We start from the raw sequence: 22604 nt of genomic DNA on the forward strand, positions 1-22604 counted from the left end.
ATAAATAAAAGCAGGATTGAATCCAACTCTGTAAAGCAGCCTTTCAAAMTACATGTTTTGACACAAGTAATTAGAAATAAAAATCAGAGAGTCACATCCCAGTCATCTCTATGCGAGCAGGAGAGGAAGACACAAAGTAGCTCAAGCGCAGCTGCCTCTTGGCCGCCTCGGGAGCCGCTGAACCTGCAGCCCGTGGTGCTGGGCGGGAATGCGGACGCTCGGCTGTAAGGAACTTCCTAACGCAGGGCAGGACGGGTGGAAAACACAGGCGCATCTCCCAAGCTGCTGCAGASAGGATACAAATGTACTTGTTTTCATGGCTTAATGTCACGAGGCTCTCCCATCGGTTTTGATTTTTTTCTATGTACAGAATTATTTTATTCTTCTCTTTAATCTGTATAACTGAAGAGATATATAGGGAGCCTTTGGTCTCTACCGCTGCACTTACTTCAAAGCTTTGGCTGGCTCAGAGTCCCATCATAATATTCTAATCTAAAAACATGCGAGTTTCTTGGGCTTTTGGCATAGCAGCTTCTGAGGCAAGAAATACCTTGGGAAATCTCAGAGGTGACTTGGTCTCCAGCTACATCAAGTCAAAGGACGGTCTGATGAGATACTGGGTAAATGTTAATGAAATACTCTCTGAAATGTTAATGGTCTGATGCAGGTGACCAGAAGGAGAAGTGCTGAATACATTCACTAAGAAAAATTGATAGCTACTTATTAGCTTCATAAAGGTGGCCAAAGTAATGAAATCACATTAATGAAAACAAGCTATTAATTTTCCCCACCTGTAGCTAGGATCAAATGCCATATCTTATTTAGCTTACAGGGGATGTACACTTAGACATTCTCCTTTAATTCTGTTTCATATCTATTAAGTATTTGGAAGTAAATATTGGAACACTGGTTTTGGAAACCATTGCTATTGTGTGACTCACACAGGATAACTGTGGAAGAAGTCTTCTCAAGGAAGAAAAGCTTCCTGGTATCTAAGGAAAGGTGATGCAGGAAAGAATTTCTAGAGTTTAAACCCTTAAGCCCATGAAGGTCAGGGGCTGGAATGTAAATACTGCACACRAGTAACTTGTGTTGCTATCAAGTTTTGTTAAGTAGACAGAGGAGTCTAAAACAGCAATCAGAAAACAGGAATTTGGGTGAGGGAGCGGAGAGAAGCACTAGTTTAATGACTGTGATAACACTTCARAATTTTCTTTTTTGGGGGGGAGGCGGGAGGCGTTAGAAATTGACAGCGTAATGAACATATAATCAGTGCAGAGCAGGCATTTGAGCTCAGTAAGAGTCCTCAGTGCAGTGCGAGTCCGTAATGAGCAAGCACACACCAAGTTCTTCAACTGAGAATTGCACAAATCACTAGCATATAAAAATATCTTCTTGTGGAAACAAGCATAAGAAGATAAGCTTTAATGATGAAGTGGAACAGATAAAATAAGGCGATGAGGATACAGAAGCACCGCTAGTTTAAATACATCATTAGACACAATCACCTCTGACACAAGCAGTTTTGATATTTCAGCACTCCGCTTGTGCTTAAAATTATGAACTTTAGCACCTTACAACAGTGACTTAAAGGTTCCAGCTAATTAACCCAGAATGTCTTCTGAAAATCCTGGATCTGTTCCTGTTGGACACAGCTTTCAGGGTTTTCTTTATTTCTTTTTTCACAGCTTAAACCGGTCAGATTCGCAGTGCCCCTCTTTTTAAATACAAAAGTGGTATAAAAGCAGAGGCAGTAAACRCATCAGGTCCAATGAGAGGATTGTGCCGTGTTCTCAGCGGGTGTTTCTAGGTGGGCTGCCCTCCCTCAGCGATGCGCAGCAGTGCGTTCCCCCTGCGCTCAGCCCGGCTGTGGCTGCACCCAGGCAGGATGACGTGAGTGCACAAAGCCCCAACAGGTTAGACCTCCAGGCTGCAGAAACTCTTCCCTTCTAAAGTGTTTGGTTATTTGTTGCAGAGTAACACATTTAGCAGCTGGAAGAGTGACCTTATTTCAAGTTCTTTCATTTACAGAAACTCAAATTCTTTATCTTCTAGAGTATACACATAATACTGCTTTTACCTACATCTTTAATCCTAGTTGTTTCAATTTTCTCACTCTCTCCCGATTCCTTTCAGACTTCAATGTTCCTTTGTGCCTTCTTTAAATCTCAGTTTCAAGTGCTCTATCAAAACACCTATGTAATTGAAAAAAGATTTCCACTTCTTATCCATCTAATGCCCTCTTTAGACTGTTTTTTAGCAAAGCAGTGTGAAATAGGAAGCTTCTTTTCTTTCATCAGTTGTCTGTTCTTTCTCAGTCCTATCTGCTACGCTGCTCTGCATATGCATTTTGAATTCATCAGGAAACAAAATAAACASTTTTGTTAATATCCAGACAGATTCTTTCTGAAAAGAATTTAAGTCAAGACAAAATTTATTTAATGAGCAATGGAAATATTTCAGGGAAATCTTTTTTTTTCTTTTAACAAGAACTATAATTGACATTTGGAATAATAATAGTAATAATAAAAACTTAAAGACAACAAAGATTTTTTTGCTATAATATAAACTCAGCACATGACCACCTCTGTTTCAAAAAGCATTTTATATAACAGACATGATTCATGTCAGTATAKAGGCATAGATGACGCCTATATGCATAGGCAATTATAGGTAAATCTGAAAAAAAAAGGTTAAAAATATAGAAATCTAGTCTTAAAAGATTATATCTCTAACAGTGGTGCTAATACAATCTTACTTAYCTGTTAATCAAACAACAAAAACATTCAGCCTATTACTCATCCAAAAAGAAAACTGCCCTCACAACTTATTTATAACTTGTTTTTCCTCCTCTTGCCCTTGTATTAAGCTGCTAGCTCAACATATTTTTCTCCCACACATAACCCCCAAACCTATATATACTGTATATATTATCACAGATGTATTTTATATACACATACACATACTCTTCTTGCTTTTGTTCTGTTAGGCTATACAGGCCAATATGTTTCAACCACCTCAGTGTAATTAAAGTCTCATTTTTTTTCATATTATCCCAACAGCCCTCCCTTAACTTTAACATTAGTTAGAATTAATTCTTTCTGAACCCTGGTGAACTAAATTGCATTAATATATCATTTTTGTTCCCAGAAAACACTTTGCTGCTACAATCATAGAACGGCTGATTCTTCTCACATATGCACAGCACTGGTATTAAAAAAAAGTAAATCTGATTAACTCTGATCTTTCTACCTACTTGCCTACTGGAGTAGTCTCCTAGTTTACGAATCCCCTGTTTATGCAAAATACATGATGCTTTTTCATCCCTCACGTTCTCAAATACATGCAATCATTATCAAAAGATAGTTTTGTTTGGAGATGAAAGTAAGCCTGCATCTAATTTATATACTTTATACCGATATTATTTACTTCTATACTTGAAAAAGAGGGAGAATAGTTCCCTAATTTCCATGTGCTTATAACATAAGAAGCTTTAAATGTTTCCTAAAATAATTCTCTGCAAGATGAGTTGGTTTTTGTTGTTGTTGTTGCTGCTATTTTTTGTTTTACTCTCTCATCCTTGCCCTTGTATGGGAAAAGTGAAGTAGATGATGCATCTTTGTACATGAACTCTGCTGGAACCTCAAACTTTGAAATTGTTCCTGAGCCAAAAAAAAMCAACAACAAGAACCCAAGAGAGAGAAACAAGTACAATTTTCTGGGCATTACAATGCAGAATTATTTGGGGCTACCTTAGAATCAGGTCTCAGTGGCCTTATCCAATAATCCTGGTAGGTCTCCAATAGCAATCACTTTTCTTCCTTTCTTTTTAGAGAAAAACAGCCTATTAGAGAGGATCAAAGTGTCATAGTGATATTCTAAATTCACAGTAGGCATAACTGGGACAGATACCGTATCAGAGCAAAAGCCTCATCAAAAGACTGAACTGAATGAAATCATGTAAGCTGCTGTTTAAAGCAAAGCAAAGAAAAAGGTTTCTTTACCCACGCAAATCCTTTTAGGCCATAAAACACCTGTCTAACATTGCAATATATGGTACACTCACTCAGGGATGCCACCCCGTGCCCTGTGCTCTAGCTRTCCCTGCTGGAGCAGGGAGGTTGGACTAGATATCTCTAGAGGTGCCTTCCAATCTTAATGATTTTGGAATTGCCAGATGAGCCTCTAAACTGGATGCTATCGGCAACCTGCATCTCCGTCTGCAAACTCTGTTTTATAAGTGTTTTGATAAACGTGCCCCCTCCAACCTCAGCCCCCCACGCAGTGCCGTCCCCTCCCTTCCGCAGCAGCTCTCGGCGTGGCTGCGTCGCCACCACCCGCAGTGGCCGCTGCGGCYGGAGCTATCAAACCAAATCCAGCAGCCCGTTCCTGTCCTACACCGGTAGCGAGCGACTGGTAACAGACCCTGCCGACTTCCAACTCCCATCCAACAGAAGCAAAACAGCCCCCGTCTGCTTTTACTGGCACTTGTCATAAATCAATAGCAATTTCATCGCTCAGAAAGGTGCTGTCAACTCCACTCAGTCCATCTGGTTTCACTTTACTGTTATAATTCTTAACACATAAACTATTCAGGAAGGTTAATGTATAAAACGTGTTGCTTTTAGAATTTCCTGTGCCCCAGCATCAGAGCGACACTTAGAAAATATAAAGCATCAATCATTCTTAAAGATGGGAAGAGGAACCTAGAGAATCAAGCCCTGTATTTTCTACAGTGTATCTACAAACATCCTTGCTGGGAATTCCGTCTGTATTAGTGAACATAATATCATCAGATCCAAAAAGAAATTGGGTTTTTGGAACCATTATTATGGCCTTTCAGTAATTATATATGCAAGTTGGAACAGTAAATGATTTAAACGAAACTCTTACTTTTAAGCATGAAGTGCAGATGAGCTCTGCATTCTTCTTATCACACTTAGCTTGACTGTCAATATATCGAAAAAGTATTTTGCAAATCGTAAAAATGCTAATTATAATACTTCAAAATATTCTGCAACCCTGTGCCACATGCTCTAGGTGATGGTGCGTGGGCAGGGAGGTTGGACTAGATGATCTCTAGAGGTCCCTTCCAACCTTAAGGATTCTGTGATTCTGTGAATAATTATAAATGTAATTTTTTATTATCTTAGAGAACTGTGCGACAGCAAAGCAGCTACCTATCTCAACACRTGGAATCTTTTTCATATCAAAGTTTCAAGGGCTGATCTAGAAAGAATTGTATCACAAAATGAATAACAGCCTTCCTTTGGTTAGGCAAGTGGTGGATGTTCCAACCTCACTAGAGTGTTTCACRTAGAATAAGAAGCTCTGAACCCTATTACTTAATGGGTCATAATATATGCTTAGAAATAAAGGTCTCTCACACTTAGTTTTCTAGTAAACAATTGTTAAACCCACCCTGGAGAGGTGCTATTTAATGGGCTCTCTCTGTGTTTTGGGATGCACAGTGTTGTATTCCCATCTGGAATAATGGTGATACTCCCTTCAGTGGTATCATACAGTAATGGAAGCATTTGGATTAATAATATGGGCTTTGACTTAAAAAAATCTTTATTTAAATGGCTTGGGAAGTTTATTTCTGATCCAGAATACTCATGTTAGCTACTGAGTCAGCATACTTTGCTACAGAAACATACCACAGTATATATTCTTCTGAGAGAAATGTAGGATTGATTGATCAAGGGCAGGTAACACTGTTTTCCCTTCTGCAGGAAATTACCATAACCACAGATACTCTCAGCATTCCCTGTGTTGATCTCTAAAGGATTACAAAAAAACACAGCAAAATGAGTCTGAACAGGGTCCTGACTGTTCTGTGACAGCCAATTTTACAAAAATCTAAGTCATACTTATGCGCTGACTGAAATTTTCTTACTGACATTTCCAAGCATTGCCACGATTTTTCTCCCAATGTCTTTTAGGGTCTTTCRCTTGTATTAACAGCAGGGAAAAAAGCCAGTTTCCACACGGTTTGTCTGAGTTTTCTCCCCTGGGGACTCGGTGCAAATATCATTGGGTAACAACAGCCTTCGCAAATTTCTTTATACTTAACAGGCAAACTAACACATCAGAGAACCCACTGATTTTAAAAGAACACGACTCACAAATTTCTTCTGAGTGCCACAGGCCACCTCTTACCCTACGGTACCTCAGAATACTCCACCTGCTATCCAAGTGAGTATCCGTGCCTAAAGGGTCATTTCACCACTGCCAAACACTGCCACATTTGAATCGAGAATGCAGAGTCAGTCCAAAAACAAGATTTTTATCTTCCTTATATTTCATTGCAACAGACACATACTGAAACCTATCTTAAAAAAATCAATGGGCTGATTAAATGAAGAAAGATGATAACATTATGGTATAAAGCTTGAGAATGAGTGAATAGACTTTTTCATAAGCTGTAGAAAAAGGAACATTTTTATTTGGATTAATAAATGCCCTGAATGCAATTTCTAGCCTTCTGTTAGTGTATGCAGAATGGTACAGACATTAGAAAAACATGTTATGTTCTTCAGTGGTTTCCTTAACTAGTATCTGAAGGCAAGGATGAAGATAAAAGGGRAAAAAAAAAAGCACAAAGAAATGAAATATACAGGCAATAACTAGATAACCTTTATACCAGAACTCAATCCATATTTATTATTATTTGAAAGGAAAACATAAAAGGCATGGTCTTGAAACTATGGAAGAACCTGCTTTTCTTACTTAAATAGTTGCTTCATCTTTTTAAAACAATTTCTCTCGCAAAGGAGCYAGAAAAGGGCAATGAGGGAGATCACCTGGAAGAATATGAATTGAAATGTGAGCACTAACTTTTCTCAGAGATCACCATTCTCATTTGAGTCCTGTAGTAAAGCATGAGCTTCAAAAAGAACAGAAAGAGAGAAAAAAAAAAAGAAAAAAAAAAGAAAAAAAAGCATACAGAAGTAGCATTGGTCCTACGATCTACAGAACTATGTCAAACACTGTATCTTTTATTCCCAAGGAACTCAGAGAAAGTGCCTCGGGACTTATATTTCTTCAAAGTGATAAAAAAAAATAAAGTCATTCATAGTGGCATGTTTTTGAGGGCTATTACAAAAGGAAGAAGTTGTATGAAAGTTGTGTGAAAGAAAAGGTGTAGTCATTTTATTTTAATTTTACTAGCACGCCATCCACATAGGAAATCCTGCACCTCTCAAACCAGGCCCTATATCACTCTAAATCTTCTTAAATTGTCTGTATTGCAGCTACTGTGGCCATTAATGTCATAGCTTTCCCTGAACAGCTGCCAGAACATCTAATGCGGTGACAGGATGTCTCTGTGATACCCGTTTCTCATCCAATCTCTCCACCCCTACCAGGACTGACCCTCTGCTCACAGGGATTCGGAATATGCACTGATTCAGAAGGAACATCTGGCCCAGCGGGGAGGCGATTTCTTCGTTTCCCACACAGTACCTCAAAACACACGAAAGCCATATTTCTCACCCCAGCTACACGATCACCTAATTTGGATGCTGAGCAAAAGCAACAACATCCCTCTTCTTTTCCTATCATTTCCCCGCCCCTTAATTTCTCAGAAATGCTTAAAAGAATGAACCATTTYGCACAAACTGAAATTTCAGTTTTCAATACGAGAATGTATATGAAATAATATGCTTTTTTKGACAAACTTTTTTTCTCTATCCCTTCCTCTTCCCACTAGGGACCAAACACACAACCCCCAATCCTACTCTGTGCACCTCTCTGCCCCAGGTGKTGGTGTCAGGGACAACAGCCCCACCTCAGGGGTTACAGCCCCACCACAAATACATTTACACTGGTGGAAATGCTGCTTTTTCATGGCAGGCTGCTGCTCAATGAYGGATTTACTTAAGGATGAGCCTGAACTGAGACCTGGTTTAGACGTTATAAATAAATATCTGTAGGCAGACATAAAAGTAACAGAGAACAAAAGACATACTGTCTTTAAGCAAGTATATATGGTTTAATGGCAAACACAATTTTCTACTTTCTGAAGCAAACACTAATTGCATCTACTGTGATGAAGTCCTTTAAGAATTCTTTTAATTCTTAATCATTAAATGTATTAGCTTGTGCGGTTCAGATGTGTTAATAGTAACAGTTAATAGTAACACATCCGAACGACACAGGCTATAACATTTAATGACTTTGTTTTTATGCAATTTCCATTAAAAAATGTTTGGGACAATGCTAGTAGMAGTTTCATAAGCAACTATGCCTCTTTGAATGTAAATATTAAAAAAAAAAAAGTTTAAATACATCGCCATTAGCCACCTCTCTTCAGTGTTACGACTAGCTTCTTTCCTAATTTTAACCCACACCTGTTATTTCTTACTGCCAACTTGCCAATTTCACTGAGTTTTTAACACTTAAATAAACAAGTAAATAAGTGCCATTGCAGTGTGGGTTTCTTCGGCCGGGAGTATGTTTCAAAAGCCAAGTTTCAGAGGCCACTGAAACCCAGGCAGCAACAGGAACCATCTAATGACAATATCGGTTGCCACTCGAACCCCTTCGCTAACCGCGCCACTTCAAGCACCGACCCAAGGCTTTCCGGAGAGGGGCCGTTGGGGAGCACAGGAAGACATAAGGCAAAACCGTTAACGCCGGTTTAACCACCCCACGCCCGCGCAACGGCCGCGCCCGCCATTAGCATGCGGCGCGCTGCCCGCCGCGGCTGCCGTCGCCATGGCGACGCGCGTTGCCCGGGCGACGCGGGGCCGCTGCGAAGGCGTCCGCACGTAATGGCGGCGGCTCGGCCTCCCCCCCCCCCCCCCGCCCCGCCTAATTAATAACTGCCAGCCTCCCTATTTCTCTTTATTTTCCCTAGCCTGAAGTATATCCATGACTACTTTAATAACCAGGAACATCTGAAATACCTTTATTACTCCTCCCTTCATATACCAATAAAAAAAAGATACGTGGACTGCAGCCAGACTCCCAAATGCGAGAAGTCCTTCCAAATATGCTAATTTCTTTTTTTTTTTTTTTCCACAGGTGGTTTATATTCATTTCACAGCAACTGATGGGGAGAAGGAAAGATTTATTCCTAAATAACGGAGCTGCTACAGTGCTGGAGTAAAGGCAGCTATAGGGGTGGGCTACAGTCTGCATGGTGAGCCAAGATAAGAGGAGGCTGTAATTTAATTATCCCAAAGCACATTGAGTTGTTAATTTGGGCTGAATTTGAATTAACCGAAAATATTTTCACAGAAACTGAAAAGTGTAAATAAACTGCTCCACAAGCACTCTTTAAAACTTTTAAACCACACAACACCTGCTGCTTTTTGCTGTCAGGCCACACGTTTAACTGGAGAAGCTGCTATGAATTTTTAAACCCTTTGAAACATCTTGAAATTATTTTTCTTTCCCCCAGCTCTGATACTGCCTTTGAGTTAGTTTATACAGACTCGGCTCTGAATCATGTGGATAAAAGTCCCTTGGCAGAGTCATTTTATAGCAAGTGGCAGCTGGACCGGGGACCTGGCTGTGGGCAAGTGCTCCGCACCCGAAACGTGCGGCACGGCCGGGCTCCGGGGGGAAATTACAACTGCTAATAAATAAGCAAATCTCGGTACTTAATTCCAAACACAGCCTTGGAAACATCTATATTATTACATTGTTGCTTCTTTGGAAGATAACACAAGTTAAAATAGGCTAAAGTTCTAGCTTAGTGTGATAAATAATACTGTTTCTATGACTTTATTTCTCTTCTTGATGAATTAAATTTTTGACAGTTTAAGGAAACAAGAAATAAGTGATATTAATTTGAAGCCTTATTTTGAAATGAACAAGAAATCTAGGAAAAAATGCTTCCAATTGATGTTGCACTGTGATCCAGATTTCCAAGTTTCAGGGCTCACTCATTTTTTTTCTTAATAATTAATAGGATTTTATTTACAAAAACTTAAAGGAAAACTAATACAGATACTTCACATGAATATAAATTACCAAAGGACATCTCTTGTGCATTGATCAGTAATGAGTTATTACATGCACTCCAACAATAAATCCCAGTGGAGAGTTTAAAGGAGAGAAGTTCTATTCTTAGGTAGATTTAACAAGTCTGTACTGATTTACTGAGTAAACTCAAAAGTTATTTCAAATTTCTTGGGTGAATTTGTTCAATTTCACAAACCACTTCCATAGGTGTATAAGAGCTAAAATTAAATCCAACTGCAGCACTCGAGCTCATGTGCCTCAAAGATAAGAAACACCACAAAACTGATGGCTAAAATATTGTAAAGTATCCATTACTTTCATTACATGTTGAAATTTTACTTCCTTTACCTTCCTCTCTTCCTATAAAAAAAAAAAAAAAAAAAAACTTGAAAAATGGCCCAAGTTTGAAGCTCAACTTTAATTTATTTGAAACATCAAAAAGAACATTTTTAAAAGATTTACCATACAGTTTATGATTAAATGAGTGCTTTTTGGTGCAAGAAGCACAAAGCTTTATGTCCCGAGGAGACAAAAGGATAAGGATAAGGACTGCAGGGAACCTCTCTGAGCTTCAACAGAGGGAAGGAAGGGCAAAGCATTTAAGCAAGTTGATGTTGCCCCCTGCTTGTGTGTCCGCATGCATGCACACTTAACCCATGCAAGCTACCACGTGCTAAACCCCATCTGTAGCGACTACGGATTTGGTCCTAGTGTTTTCCCCTCTCCCTTTTTTTTCCCTGGAGAATTTTAGTAAGTATTGCTAGGCAACAGAGCATCATGTGGCACTACCCATAAGGGGAGTTATCTTGAAAGCTCAGGAGTTACTGTGACTGAAGAAAAAACTTATGTCTGAAAACCCTGGCGGGCACCAGCTTGATTAGGGCAACAGAGTATTGGGCGGGGGCACGTGAAGTCTTTGTTGTAAAAAACAGATTTTCCACGTTACTCTAAGACAGCCCTGTTGAAATCAGATTTCCTAAGCCAATGTTCCTAAATTCCTCTGTGCTCAATGTTCTTAAATCAAAAAGAATACTAAAATGTGCACCCAAGGAAAAAGCTCCCTTCATTCCTACTTTCTCTGGTGTTTAACAGCTATTAACTTTGTCTACATACAGTTAAAGATTTGAATACTGAATAAGTAGAGCATATTAAATTAAAAACAGTTTTTCTGTATTTTCTTTTACTGTTTTTTCCCCGCCCTATGAGAAAAGTACGTCTTTGATTTTATTAGAGACATTCCCACAAAGGTTAAAAGCAGGAGTCAATGGACAAGTCTGAAAGATCCGGTCCAAAACATGAATGTTCCTTAAAAAAAGCCTGCTTTGGATCATAGAATTTTACATGATTATTTTTATTATATTTATATAAAAGCTTGTTATTATTTAAACAAGTTGCTAATAAGAGCTCAAATAATGTGAAAGCAAAGGTTTTCCTTTGTATCCTCTCCCTTGTACTTTCATGTATTAGTAATCTACATGAGGTAATATAGAGCACATTATGTTGAAATGCTACTGCAAACTGAATTCTAAGATTTGTTCTCTCAATATCTTTCTCTTTTCCTTAGAACACATATGCACTCTTATCTGGAACTTAAAAAGGAAAAAGGGAGTATTATTCAACAACGTATTTTGTCTTTTAATTCATTACAGAATTGCACAAACCACCATGCAATTGGTGTGGACTGATGTGGGCCACATCATGTGCTACCTTTCAAACAGACTGGCAGGTTTTTTGCTACAGAGCCTGGCTCAGAATCACCTCTGGCCTCATGTGATGGCCTCTGTGGCCTTCAGAAAAACAGTATTTTGTGTGTTTTCCCTATTTTTGCAAGCATATCTCATCCCACGCAAGCCTACCATTACCTCTAAAATATTACAGTTTAGGGCAGCAAGGTTGCAACACACTGAATATAAAGCTCCTTGAAGTTGACTTCTGCCCTTGCATGCTTATCACAGTCCAAAAAAAAAAAAAAAAGAGGAACTTCCTTTAAAGTAAGCTAAACTCCCTTTAGCTTCACTCCATTTAGCTTTTGAAGATGGACGATTTGATTTAAACTCTACACCAATAATTAAAAAAAAAATAGGGCTGAAGCCTGCAACTGAAGCCAGGAGCATGAGGCAGCATCACTAATGTACACACTGGCAGCTCAGAAAGAGCTTTCTGGTTTTGGGTACTGCTCTCCCCAACTTGTTCAGTTTAGCACCCACAGAACCAAACCTTGCAAAGTTTTAGTCAAGCTTTATTTCCATATGAAATGCAGTCAGTATTCTTGTTAAAAAGTATTCTTGACCAAATGAACTTTTTTATCACTTGCAGAAATGTATTGCTTTTTGCAAACATTTAAAAAAGATATTCGGTGCACTGGTACTRGCTAAAGGAATGAAGACTTGCAAACAAAAAATAAAGGACAACCCCTGCTTGTAAAAGCACTGCACTAAATTAGAAGTGGAGAAGAGCTACAAATAAGAGAAAATACCCAACTATTCAACTTTTTGGCATTTTAAAGGCACAGCTGAAGAAAGCCTGTAAATCCGCTCTATCCTTATATGGGGAAGAACAGCCTGATTATTTAGTTCAAAATTATTCTACTAAAGTTTGACACTATAGCAGTAAGCTGACCTGGTGGCATTCAGCTTTTTGTTGTTTGCAGCAAGACATCTTTCCAAAACCAAATGGGATCATGTTAAATTTTACTTAGAACCTGCTTTTTAACTGTGTTTTTGTTTGTGCTCTTGCAAAAATAACAAAAATATACTGTGCAGCATACGATGATACCAGCAGAGATTAATTGGAGATTCTTTTGCAAGTTTTTGGCCTGCATTCCCTTCAACATGCACAATCTCCCCCGTGCTTTCTGTCTGTTAATTGCTTAAGACTTMTCTGAGGAAGATGAGGTGGGGAACACGCACTAGCTGTAATTACCAATCTCTCRTAAGGCTTAAAAAATAGAATCTTCAGTTATATAAACCCACATTCCTTTAGAAAAAGACTATCCTTAAGTGAGTGCCATGGGGATGTGGGGTGGAAAAGGGGTATCACCACTGTAGCATATTTGATTTTCAGTTCCACAAGAAGCCACTATTCCAAATGACAGGATATTCAGCCTCGTACTGTAAGTCGTTTTGTTTTGTTTTGTTTTGCCCAACAAAGCTGAAGCAAACCCAACGCTTTATAACCGCAGATCTCACCACCTAACAAGTTTTCAATAAACTGATCTCAGGGCAACTGCTGCTCGGTAGATAAACAGAGCCTGGGTTAACTCAGTGGAGAGTAATTGGCTGTGTCCTGTTTATAGCCGGCGAGCGGCAAACAGAAGGAAGTGCCTGGGAGCCCCGGTGTGGGCTCGGAGGCGGATTAGCTGCTGCTGGAGGCAGCAGGAGCAGGAGCCTTCCCAGGAGCTCCCTCAGAGCAGCTCGAGGGAGCTGTGAGACACAACTGGAAATCCCTTAATGCACTCTGCCCTTCATTTATTTTTGCTACTGGACATTTGAGAGCGTTTAAGAATGTTACTTTTTGAGCAGCCGCCTGATGATGGATCACACAGAATTAAACAGATTTTGTATTTCTTAGGGAAAGGGGAAGACTACCATCTACAGTACAATTACAAAACTAAGGGCTACCTCGGAGCACAGCCCTTGCTCTTCTGTGCTGAATAGAGAGGATGGGGTGTACAACTACTCGTGTATGACCCATGTTTTACCATATTGTGTCATTTACACCAGAACTGTGAACATAACATGTCCATTAAAAGATATACAACTGAGACGCTTTTCTTATTACTTGCATAAATAATCATGCTGTTTTAAGACTGTTTTGTTACAGTTTGAACTCTACCGGCATCGCTTTACAAGTGATGTTTACATTTGTTACACCAGTCAGCAGTTGTGAAGCATTGCCTTTAAATGCTGCCTGCGAGCAAGGTTACATACTTTAAAATCGCAGTACTGATTCATTAGCTGTTATCGAGCTATTATAGTGAAACATTAGGACTTGGAAAAACACTAGCACTGTAGTTAGCTGTGTCTTTATATAAATTACACGGATACAAGAATTCAAGTTGGCTATACAAACGTAACACAAAGGTTTATATATCTGCATTATAAGAGACTCAATTCATTATTTTCCCCCACAAGATCTTGCATCATTCAGTGCACAGAAAAGACCGTGCTCAAAGAGCAGCTATTCACACTATTGTTTTTTCTTCAGTATTCGGTGAACCACCCTCATGTTTTAACAACTTTTTATAGACACAGAATTAAAACATGACAAAACACCTCAGGTCTTCGAACTTCAAGCACTTAACTCTGATGCAGAATTGAAACGTGAAGAAACATTTTTTAAGTCTGTCAACCTCAGACACTTGAATTTGATGCCAAGGATCTGCGATTGGCAGCCAGCCCTGTGCAGGATGGGTATGTCCCTCTCTACATAGAAGCCGCCTGAGCTGCTTAAATTGGTATCTTTATGTAATGTGAATGCTCTCTAAGAAATCAAATGCATACGTTCATTTCAGGAGATCAGAACTGCTTAGCACCTGATATCCCAGGGAATTAGCACTATACAACACTTCATGTTCTTATAACTTTGATCCCGCAAAACTCAGTTGCAGCTGTGGATGTTTGGCACTTCTGTAGAGTAGGCCCCATGGATCTCAACTTAGTAGTCAAATAATAAACATTTTGAACAAACAAACAAATAAAAACAGCTTCCTCTCCCCGCATGCTCACATCCCCCTACCACCAAAACCAGAGGTCATCTAGGGCTAGGGTAAAGGACAGGGCCCACTGCTAACTAAGACACCTTTAAGAATTGTGTCTTTTGCTCTATTTCATCCATTAAGCACTTCCCGAGAATTTATCACCACATCCTTCTTCTGATCTAACCCCGTGATTAGGCATCATGTTCGTATGGGCTATAAGCAGGATTGCAATGACTGGATTTGCTCACCCACTTTATGAACTAAAAATGGGGGAATGCAAGATCAAATGCTGTGAATTTTACTTTTTTGTGGGAAGGACAGAACAACTGAAACATTTACATTTTGCAATGCAGAAAGAAAAACAGTAGTAGGAAGAAGAATAATCAATTTTCTCCCTGGTAGTAAAAACAATGCCTGTAATGCGTAACACACAAATCCTGAAACAGGACTAGCTCCTCAGATAAACTTCAAGAAAAAATTCCTCTGTGAAAACAATTTTGGCAAGGAATTGAAGTTAGGTATGTGGGGGATTTTTTTTTTAAGCTTCCAGGTTGAAAAAAAAAATCACTAAATATAATTGTGACTACAGTAAAGAAAAAGAATAAAAGCATTTATCTAGGAGACACTTCATTCCTTACAGCGTGGACGGCAGCTTTTTAAGTAGAGTTTTCTCCAGAGGCTGGAGGGAACAAGCGGTAGCCCTCGAGGGCTCCGTTTTCCAGCTAACACATCTACAGGGTGTCAAACTTCTGCCTGATACAGAAAAACACCCTTTTTAACTGTTGGGTAAGCTCTGTAGCTGTAGAGCTGGGTGAAGGCCTGTGGTTCCTTTCAGGCGCTGGTTTCCTCTCCTGGATCTGGTGCATTTGTGAGAAACAGCCTTTGCCACAAAGGAAATGAAGGAGCAAAATTCTGCTAATAATTTCTTTGGCCTTTAATAACTTCAGTTACCAAAGAAAAAGACATATGAAACGTAGGTGACAACTTCAAATCTGAAATTAGGAAAATCCCTACACAGTTGTGCTTAGCTTTGGTTCGTGCAGGCTCAGTTATTCCCTTTCTAAGGGGATTTAAACCACATTTTCCGTATCTGTGGAAAGTGCCCTTCTGTTCATTACACTGCTTCTCAACAAATTACACTATAAATAAGTAGAAAACCAACATGAACTAACAACATTACTGAGCCTACTGATTCAGGCACTTATATTGAATGGGGAAGGCTGGTTATCCCACAACACAAACTATTCAGTCCATAATCCAGTGACTGCTTGAAGTAAAATATGGAGGCCTGGGGGCTCTGAGCATGAAAATACCGGCCTGTTCCTTTCCTCGTGTCCCATTAGGCAGGCATTTCCAACAAACTGTTCACCTGTGGTTCTAATTAATAGTTCCTTTATCCAAGGTGTTCTGATAAAAACAGCCATGATTTCATACTATTCATCAGAAAAATAACTATAATATTGATACAAACTTCTCCATTTTCTCCTGATTTCTTTTCTGAAGTTGCATTTTTTTCCTCATATTTGAAAAGAAGTTTTCAGATGATATACATGGTTTAACTCTTCTTATAAATTGACAGCATCAGAAAATGCTGCATTGACATGTATATCATTATATGTTCTCAAAGGGAATATGCGGGAAAATACAGGTATCAAAGTGATTCTCGGGTATAAAAATGTACACTTGACATGATACGGGGGTTGGTCTAGATGATCCCTTCCAACCTTAACCATTCTGTGATTACCTAATTCAGAATTCTTGGACACAGCTCCCCGAATGCTATGTCCCAAAATTGGGACATGATCCCAAATGCCCAAGACTGAGCACAAACCCAACTCAGTGCTGTACAAAGAAACCCACATTAGTCCTGAGTGAACGAGGTGTTCAGCCTGATCTGCCTCCTCTAAACACAACTATCCTCCTTCAACATGGGAATAATTTTACCCCTCTGGTGAGAGCTGCATTTGCCCCTTTGCCACCTGTGTGGGTGGCTCTGACTTCTTTCTCGACCTTCGGAGGCTTCTCATTATTTTGTTGGATTGTTGATATAGGTTTTCCATTAGCCCTCTATGACGAAAATACACAAGATTAGTCTATTTTTGAAATGCAACAATGATGATACTGCATTTATCAAGCAACTTGCAGGCAAACCCAACAGTTTTGCTTCATTTTAAATGCTAATTTCCATTTAGAGTATCCTCAGACCTGAGAGTAAAACTTCCAGTGTTCCTAACCCAAGAAAGGTCAGGAACTACACAGTACTCTTGTTYTTCCTGTATCTATTCTTAAATTTGATGAATGGTGATTTAAAATGGGGGAAGAAAATCAGGTGGAACTTAAATCCAGCATTTCCTTTACACTGAACACTTTGTTCTGTTCCAAAATACATTTAGGTTAAAAATGAAAACAGATTTGCCCAAAGGAGGAAAAAAACTAGAACATGCAAGGAATACATTCACTTATTTGGCAAAAGATGAATTAAGAACTGTAATCAAAGGAACTCATGATTAATATTTTGTGCTTTCTTTACATCTTTTAAGATATTGACTAAATATTCTAGCATTAATCAGGCATTTCTTTAGTCACAGGCTTAGACTGAGGTCAACGATGATGCACCAATTGTACCAGTCTGGGTATTTGCTCCCAGTGCAGTCCTTTAACAAGGATTAAAARGCATTTCTAGCATCTTGATGATGAAATTCTAGCTAGTATTTCACAAACGTTGCAGCTTTCAGGAGAAGATAACCCCTTAAAACACGCACAGACACTATGGCTGTGGTTCAGCTGGTACAATTTTTCATTCCGCTTGGCTCAAAGTTTTTGAAGATGCTGACGAAGGAAGCGGGAGCCTGGATAGCACTTGCCCTTAAYATTAGCAGAAAAATAAACACAGTTGAAAGCCTTGTAAATTTAAGCCTAAAACCTTGTTTAACAGATATGGAATCGACTTGAAAAGTACTCTGTGTAGTAAAGAGGTTCTGTCACTCCTCAGACCAACTCAATAATTTTCTTTRAAAGGAAGCGTCTGCACGACTAAACAAGAAAAATACAAAGATGGGTAAATTGTTGGTAATTTATAGCTCCTGCAGCTGATTTGAGATTCTCCTCTGTTGCACATTGAGAATATTGCTTTGAATATATGAATTGCCTATAGTAGGTTTTAGAAATCTGGTTACCTAGCTAGACGTTTAGGAAGCTGACATTTACTATATGTGCAATTATGGAATATACAGTGTCACTGCTTTCAAATGTCACCTCTCTGCCACAGTTCTTATCTTGCAGAAAATGTCCTTGCTTCCCTCGAGAGAAGTATTCGTATTAAACTACTACCAGCGCACACCAGCAAGATATTTACAGAAGCAATTAGCACTTCTGAGTGCTTAATTTGGCATCTTCAAAGGATCTCCCTTTAGGAATAAATTCTGCAAACCTCTGAAGAATAAGTCCCCTTATAAGGCCCTATTCATGTCTCAAGGTGGCACCTAAAATCATTACTTTTTAAAAGCACAGCTTCTCTTTCCTGTCTATATTATGTTCACACATAATTCCTTAAGATAGGCTACAGAACAGGGGGATGTGTGTATGTCACCTTACTCATGGATTTTAAAGCTGAAAAGTCTCAACAGATTTTACAAAAGAAATGAAACAGATACTAACAATTTCTGCACAATTATAATTCCTCATCTGTTTTTCTAAATATGAGTAGTGCTAAGATTGGCAGTTTGACTTATACAAAATGTTAACAGGACTTATTTCTTCCTTTCTATATCCATCTACTTCACCATACATTAATATGTGTTTACTACTGAAGTACCCTTTTATACATGCAGTCTTAATAGAACATGCACATCTTTTTGCAGTGTTTGACATTTAAAAATAAATGCACATTTTATACCTATCTTTATATTTTTATTATAGAGATTGATGTTACTAACTTGGTTGAAAAGGATTGGAAAGAATCCAACATTTTTTCTCTCTCTTTTTTTTTTGTCCAAAACTCTTCATTTGCTGTCATCCCCTATRACCCAAATGCCTTCTCCTCTCCAACACCGAATTACAAGAGGAGATCAGTAGATGAGGATACCAGAAACTTCATGTCAAAAATAATCCTATTCCTTTCTGTTTTGGAATATTAATTCCATACGGCTGTCTCAGAGAGGCTGTGTGAAACTATCCCAATGCTGAAGCAGTTCTAAAAAACTAAAGAAGAGTAAATATGCTTTCCTTTTCTGGATATTTTCCCCACACACACACACAAAATTGACTTTTACAGTCACAATTTCATTGAARTCTCCTGCCTGTCCTAGAGACAAGCTCTTTATAATAAACAGTGAAAATGGTTTCTGGAGAATTATTTCCATCAGAATAAGCAGTAATTTTATTTGACCTACGAAGTGAATATTGCAGGGAAGCGTTAGTCTTCAGCAGAACAACTGAGAACTACCTATTTTTTTTTAATAGAAATTCTATATTAAAAGTTCTCATTCCCATCCTAGTGCCTACAGTCAGAGTTTTCTGCTGCAGAATCCTGCCTGTTGAGAAGAGCTTCACAGATCCTCAGAGAAGTTTTCTGCACCAGAGACACGAGCAGTGATGCTTTGACATTAGATGCAGAAAGAGTAACAGAAAGCACAKCAGTGCCCTCTAAACAGCTCTGTCCCGAGGAACTGGTTTTGCTCAAGGAGACAGCCTTAGTGCTATGGGTTAAGTATCATCTACTGGGAAAAAATTGTCTTCATGGGTTTCGATCTCTAACATTAGCTGCTTCTTATTGCTCACTACATATGACTGTGGAAAAGATAGTAACATTAAGGACATGAACATATTTAAGGGAAAAAAAAAGGTTAAAATGTCAATCAGCAATCAGAGTATCAGGCTAAAGCAGCGCTGAAGTTAAACAGTGACCTCCAAGTGGTTGCATTGTCCCATTTTCAAGAATTAAGATGAGGCCGAGCCCATTGTCAGCTATCACTGACAAAAGCAAGGGAGCAGAGACACTGGTTTGAACCTCGGATGACAGTTCTTTGGCAAATAAGGAAAGGAAAAAAAGGGCTTTCTTCTCTTTGACTTAATTGGGAACGGAATGACATTGCTTGAGAAGAACTTTATTTAACAATAAGGTGTTTAAAATGCTTTGGACAAAATGTGATGTGCAAATTATTCTGTTGTTTATGGATTTAGTGAACAAGCAGTGATGGTAATTAGGTAAAGACTCTCTCTTATCACAGAAGTTTGATTTTAATATAGAAACAAGACCTTATTTTCACCTTTCAAAGTTCAGTCCACAATCCAATTACTGATTGCAAAAGGTTTCTCTCAACCTTTGTAGTCACAAAAGCAACTTGTATGTTTACTCGCATTTTACTATAGCTTTTATTTATTCAAGCCATTTTGAATATAATCTATTGTTGTAAAAAAAAATCTCATTCCTTCGTGCATTTCAAGTATGTAAACATGCAATCACATTTGTATATGCGGATTTTAGGTAATATTAATTTGACCAATGTTACTGCAAAGAAACGTGCAGTTGTAGCAGCAGAGAATCTGGTGAAGGCTGCAAAGCTTGACTGAAAACTTAGTGGATTATGCAGGTTTCTGCACCACAGTGACTTCTATGCTATGTTGGATAAGCTGTTATGTATATTTGAATTTAATTTAAAATAAATGTGCAAGTTGCAACTACACCTTGAGTGACTGATAAACTCAGCCTTTGCTATTAGCTGCTTCAAATGGCCTAACTTGCAAACTCCTGAGCACTCACAAATAAATGCYTTGTACTACTCCACTGAAGTACTTCTCTTATACTACTTTTACTTAATTTAAAAGGAAAATCAAACTCTTGAAACTCCCCAATTATATGCTACTTAATCAAAAAGAACCTAATATATAATACTGCCCATGTATCATTCTCCAAATATCCAATACTCCAAACAGGAATTACAGGAAAAGCATATACCATAATATTCACTCCAGTTTATAGTTCTTTSCAGATAAAATTAGTAGTGACATTAACTGGTAGCTTTAAATTTATGTGCGATTCAGTTGTTAATGGAAAAATACAAAGCAGAATGAAGGATAACAAAGGAATAAACACACAAATCACRTCAATATATGGAAAAAACCTAGTGAAAAAGTTTTGTATTCTTAAGGTGTATGTCATTTCCAAGACATAACATTTCCAAATGCATATTATTTCTGATAGTTATGCAGCAGAGCTTTTGCTCAGAAAGAAATTATCTGACTTGATGGACCTTGTCACAAGCAGGAAGAAAAGCAATTCATAATTCTGATCACAGCAATAGAGTAGATTTAGACCTGACAAAAATCACACACCGTGTTAGAGAAAAGACAGTCTGCTCAGTAAAAGAGCCGCATAGTAGGAGTGAAAATAAAGTAACACACCTTGGAGGCCACCCTGAGAAGCCAAACGACACCTTTTAAACATCCATCGCAGTTAAACACTGCAAGAGCTGTCTGGGGATCTCAAAATTCATGAAGGGACTAACGGCCGTTGTCTCCTGGTGAGACCTATGGCGGCATTCAACCAAAYCTGCTATTTTGATTTTATTTTTTCCCTCTAGCAGGTCATTTAATTAAACAAAGCGATTTAATTTCTCAGTTCTAGAGCTAAGCAGTGTTTGCTCCTGTGTATTATGTCTTCATAAGGCTGGGCTCAGCCTCACTTGTAAATTCTGCTTCGGTCCCTTGACCAGCATCAGGCTGAGAATGACAAGGGGAAATGAAAGTTTCCTCTCACTGCTTGTGTTTGTATCACAGCATTCCGCTGGTGTTCACATCCCCTTCCATTCCCTGTGAAGGGAAGTCACTGCTCTCCCATTCCCTTTCATGTGGYAGTCTGGTTTATATTCCGCTCTGGAGAAACATCTTCAACCACACAGACTGAACAGCACCATTTAAACAAAAACACAGCCCCATTAACTAGCACATTTGATGATATCTGCCCTATAGAGACGGCTCCATTCTGAACGTTTCAAGGGGCAGATGTTTCAGGTCATGTGTTTTTGACTGCGTCCTGAGGCCCAAGTGTTCCCCCTTAGTCCCAGGTGGGCACCTGCAGGGGGCATGAGCAAAGCTTAGTCTCTGCCAGTGAATGCGACAAACTGCTTGACCTGCTACCTGAGGACTTAACTGGTCTTCATGCATTTCAAGCTCAGTTAAACAAGCCAGAAGCCTTTTTTGGGAAAGTGATATGAAATTTAGCATATGTTCGAAATATTAGATTGGGGGRAAAAAAAAAGGCAAATTAAAAAAAAAAATCCAAATACAAATTCTATCTAATTCTAGATTAAGCTGAGATTTTGCAAAATTAAAAGATTAGACATTTACTGAATTTTTAACTTGACCCAAAACACAACTTCATATTTGTCCAACTGCATTTAACTTGGAAGCTGTGCTGTTTGCCTGCATATAGGATGTGGAAAAACATCCACAGTTAACGTAACTATTCCACAAGCAAAACCACATACAGGTTAAACTCTGTAACCGTTATTTAAGTATCAATATGTTATGTGCTGGACAGCACCTATCACATATGCTTGATTCTTCCTTCAGTCAATTTCTAGAAGTGAATTAAACTCTTTGACATGGACATTTCACATTCCATCTCTATTTTCTGTGATTTATATTTCCATGATGCTAATTTCTATATGTTCTTAAAAACAAAACAAAAACACTAATTCTGAATTCTGTATGTTCATTTTCTACTACAGTAATTTAAGAAATAAATATTGAACAAATAGGAGATATAATCTATATCCTTAATTAGATGGCATCTACTTTACAAATTCACAAGCAAAGGACAGTGCATTCTGCTTAAAATACATTGTCTAAATATTAAGAACAAACATTTTTTTCTACAGTGAGGGAGGCTGAACACTACGAGCGCAGAGAGGCTGTGGAGATACTGGAA

At 38.6% G+C, this 22604-nt stretch overlaps 1 protein-coding gene across 1 annotated transcript in view; it reads right to left on the bottom strand.

Moving 5' to 3' along the window:
• The window catches only part of DIAPH3 (diaphanous related formin 3), a 185000-nt gene that overhangs the window by 31754 nt on the left and 130642 nt on the right, over positions 1–22604 (bottom strand). The window lies entirely within an intron of this gene.

Source organism: Nothoprocta perdicaria, unplaced genomic scaffold (assembly GCF_003342845.1).
Source record: "Nothoprocta perdicaria isolate Ctin4 unplaced genomic scaffold, notPer1 scaffold_142, whole genome shotgun sequence".
In the NCBI taxonomy this organism is placed as follows: domain Eukaryota; kingdom Metazoa; phylum Chordata; class Aves; order Tinamiformes; family Tinamidae; genus Nothoprocta; species Nothoprocta perdicaria.